Source organism: Muntiacus reevesi, chromosome 1 (genome assembly GCF_963930625.1).
Source record: "Muntiacus reevesi chromosome 1, mMunRee1.1, whole genome shotgun sequence".
Classification (NCBI taxonomy): domain Eukaryota; kingdom Metazoa; phylum Chordata; class Mammalia; order Artiodactyla; family Cervidae; genus Muntiacus; species Muntiacus reevesi.
In genome coordinates, this window is record NC_089249.1 from 36751130 (window position 1) to 36755731 (window position 4602).

General features: G+C 36.3%; 1 non-coding gene across 1 annotated transcript; it reads right to left on the reverse strand.

Moving 5' to 3' along the window:
• Positions 1-2730: 2730 nt before the first annotated feature.
• TRNAE-UUC (transfer RNA glutamic acid (anticodon UUC)) lies at positions 2731-2802 on the reverse strand. The gene has a single exon. It is a non-coding gene; the product is annotated as a tRNA-Glu (tRNA).
• Between the last annotated feature and the right edge of the window lie 1800 nt (positions 2803-4602).

The window sequence follows — 4602 nt, forward strand, 5'->3', positions numbered from 1 at the left end:
TATCACAAATTCTATGCCAAACAACTTAGTGCAAATAAGGTAAAAATATGATGATAGCAAGATCACAAGACAAGGGATTTTCCTAGAATGACATCACTGATAACCTTGGACAATTTTCCATTTAATGGCCAAAGCTAAATTACTAGAATGAGAGTGAATTTAAGACTACAGAAAAATACAGTGGTAGAGTTACCAGTTATCTCATTAAAATGTGTCTGAGTGCACAGCAGTTTGACTTTCAGTATCAGATCCAATAGATAGTTCCTATATTTTCACTTGACCTCTTTAGCATTATTACACAATCCATAATTTTTTGTCTTTAATAGCTCTTATTTTCTCTGACTTCTTTCTTCTAGAAATATGTGACTCTTTATGACCTTAAGAATTACAGCCTGAAGAAAAAAAAAAAAGAAAGAAAGAAATACAACCTGCCAGGCCTCTCTGTCCATGGAATTCGCCTGGCAAAAATACTAGAGTGGGTAGCCATTCCCTTCTCCAGGGGATCTTTCCAAACCAGGGATTGAACCTGGGTCTTCCAAATTGCAGGCAGATTCTTTACCATCTGAGCCATCAGGGAAGCCCTGGCTAATATATATATGTATCAGTTCAGTTCAGTTCAGTCACTCAGTCGTGTCCGACTCTTTGCAACCCCATGAATCACAGCACCCAGGCCTCCCTGTCCATCACCAACTCCCGGAGTTTACTCAAACTCATGTCCATTGAGTCAGTGATGCCATCAAGCCATCTCATCCTCTGTCGTCCCCTTCTCCTCCTGCCCCCAATCCCTCCCAGATCAGGGTCTTTCCCAATGTGTCAACTCTTCGCATGAGGTGGCCAAAATATTGGAGTTTCAGCTTTAGCATCAGTCCTTCCAATGAACACCCAGGACTGAGCTCCTTAAGGATGGACTGGTTGGATCTCCTTGAAGTCCAAGGGACTCTCAAAAGTCTTCTCCACACCACAGTTCAAAAGCATCAATTCTTCAGCACTCAGCTTTCTTCACAGTCCAACTCTCACACCCATACGTGACCACTGGAAAAACCATAGCCTTGACTAGAGGACCTTTGTTGACACAGTAATGTCTCTGCTTTTTAATATGCTGTCTAGGTTGCATAACTTTCCTTCCAAGGAGTAAGTGTCTTTTAATTTCGTGGCTGCAATCACCATTTGCAGTGATTTTGGAGCCCAGAAAAATAAAGTCAGCCATTGTTTCCACTGTTTCCCCATCTATTTCCCATGAGGTGATGGGACCAGATGCCATGATCTTAGTTTTCTGATTGTTGAGCTTTAAGCCAATTTTTTCACTCTTCTCTTTCACTTTCATCAAGAGGCTCTTTATTTCCTCTTCACTTTCTACCATAAGGGTAGTGTCATCTGCATATCTGGGGTTACTGATATTTCTCCCGGCAATCTTGATTCCAACTTGTGCTTCTTCCAGCCCAGCATTTCTCATGATGCACTCTGCATATAAGTTAAAGAAACAGGGTAACAATTTTTCAACTTCATGTGAATCCAACTATGGAAGTTGAAAAATAAACAGCAACATATAATCCAAAAAAGTTTAAGGAGGAAAATAATAAAGGTGAGAAGATAAATTAGTGAAATTGAGTAAATTAATGAAATTATTAATGAATTAAATTAATGAAATAGATAATTTGCATAAATGAAAATCAAATAAGACAAAGGAAAACCTTTCTTTGGTACAAAGGAAAGCTTTTTTAAAAGTAAGCCTCAACTTAAAGTGATAAAAAACTGAGAAAAAAAAGGTTAATTAAGAATGTAAAAGGAAACATCACTATTGGTAGTTCAGATGTCAAAAAGTATTAAGAGAACTTTATGACCAAGTATAACCTGATATATTTGAAAATCTCAGTGAAATTTACAAATCCCTTTAAATACAAAATTTACCAAAACTGAGAAGAGGTGAGAAATTTTTAGTCAGTTAAAAACTCTTAAGAAAATGAAACCATCATTTAAGGTTTTCAAATGTTATAAATTCCAGTTTTTTTCAGTGAATTCCACTGAACACTTAGGGAAAAATATTCCTATAGAGCAAAACAAAAAAATTTTTTTAGCTCACAACTGAAGGTAGCATTTGGTACCAAGCAAGATTTGTTACAAAAACCTAACAAGGACTTTTCAAGAAAGGAACATTATATGTCAATTTTACTTAAGAATATAAATGCAAATATCTGAGAAAAAATATTAAAACACTTGATCAAGCTGTGTATAAAAAGCATATGTCATGAGAAAGTTGAGCTTTTATTAAGAATTCAAAGATTTTTTTGACATTCTTTGATCAAACACATTCTTTGATTCACCACATTAGTAGAATAAAGGGAAACTTATTTGATTGTTTGAACAGATACATAAAAACATTTGGAAAAAATGCAATATCTATGGATGGTAAAACTTCCTAGTAAAGTAAAAGCAGAGAGAAACTTCCCTAATATAAAGTGTGCATGTGTGAAAACCTATTGCCCATCTCACAGCCGGTGGTGATAGTTGATAACTTTCTCTCTAACATGGTGAATGAATAAAGGAGCCATCACTTCTCTTCCATTGGGCTGGCTGATAAAATAAGGCAGGAAAAAGAAATTTATAAAAGAGACATATAAGGATCAGACAAAAATAATATTATCAATATTTTGAAAAAATATGCCTTTGTATATAGACTCTAAAGATGATTTCTTTCTTTTCTGCCACACAGTGGGCCTTGTGGGATTTGAGTTCCCCAACCAGGGATTGAACCCAGGCCACAGTAGTGAAAGTACTGAGTCCTAACCACTGAACCACCAAGGAATTCACTAAAGATGTTTATTTTCATTCATAGCAGTTTCTGGATATCAGAAAAAATTTCAACTCTATTTTCATATTCCATCACCATATAACTGGAAAATGCAATTTATTAGAGAAATCCTTGCAGTGCCAAAATATACAACTCCGTCTGATATCCAAAAAGATGCATTCAAAAATTCTCTAATATACGTATCACGCATGTGTAGCCTGTGTGCTATGTTGCTTCAGATGTATCCGATTCTTTGCGACCCCTTGGATTGTAGCCCACCAGGCTTCTGGGTCCATGGGATTTTACAGGCCAACATACTGGAGTAGGTTGCCATGCCCTCCTCCAGGGCATCTTCCTGATCCAGGGAGTGAAACCGCATCTTTTACCTCTCCTGCATTGGCAGCTGGGTTCTTTACCCCTAGCGCCACCTTAGAAGCCCTCTGAGCACCTCAGTTTTGGTCAAATCAGGAAAGCAGTGGCCGCTCTATGTATTCCAAGAGATATACTAGTTTTAATACAAGGAACTGGAAGTTTATACATCCATTGACATGGACTGGGAAGTGAAGATCTGAAAAAATGCCACTAGAGGTTACAAAAATTACATTGCAGTCAATGATCTCAGCTGCCTACAATTCAAATGGGTATTTGCAAAAGATCACTTAGATATTATCAACTTGAATGACATCAGGAAAACTCCCCATTCCACGTGCTTGTAACTCTGAGACAGATGGTTTATACAGGATATCATTTTGGAAGTCTCTGCAAACCTCTCCTCTACTGATAACTTACATTCCTGCTTGCAACTGCCATCAGAAAATAAAGGATTTTCCTTTTCTTCTGCTTTTCAGATCTCAAGTGAGAATCTCTTACTGTCAGATCTTCATCTAAGAACACACTGGAAACAGATTCGCCCATGATTCAGAGGAAATTGTGCGGAGTGTTAGAATTTAGTTAACAGCAAGACATCTGATAACCAGGGAAAATAAAAAAATCTGATAAATTCGAAAGACATACATGATTACTTTAGAATGTTTTACTAGCTTAAATTCTTAGCATTTGACAGTTATAAATGTAATCCTGTAACAAGTCATCTCTTTAATATAGTTAGAATCATCAATGCAGTCTCTTTTGATATCAAGATATTCTAAGTTATTCTGATATATAAAATCATTCTGCAAATTGTTATCAAGGACAGCCAAGGGAAGTCCAAATGGTGAAGTTACACACAAAAAAATATTGTGTGTAAACATAGCAGATGAGCCACAATAATTTTGGGTCAGGAATTTTAATAGTGAGACATCAATATTTGCCAAAGCTCTAGTTGATTCATTTATTCACACTGCTATTTTAAAATATGTCGTAGATTGTTAACATATTAACTTGGAAAATCACTCTTTTATGTGATTTCCACAGTTATATATTCTTGGAATCTCACATTTGCTTTTAAAACACTAAAAAAAAAAAAAAAGAAAAGAAAAACAAAAGCAAGAAGAACATTTCAGTTTTTGCTTTAGGAAACTGAAGAATGTTTATACTATTGGACCCAAAGATTTATTTTTAAAGAGTAATGTCACCCTCTTGTGGTGTTTTCAGATACTGCTGCTAAATATAAAGATATTAAAGGGTGTTTTTGTATCTATGAATAATAGGGAAGTGTTAACACTTTTCAGTACTTGCCTCTCGTGCATGTGTGAATCCTTAGTTGCTTAGCTGTGTCCAGCTCTTTGCAACCCTTTGGGCTATTGCCTGCCAGGCTCCTCTGTCCATGGGATTTTTAAAGCAAGAATACTGGGGAGGGTTGTCATTTGACCCTC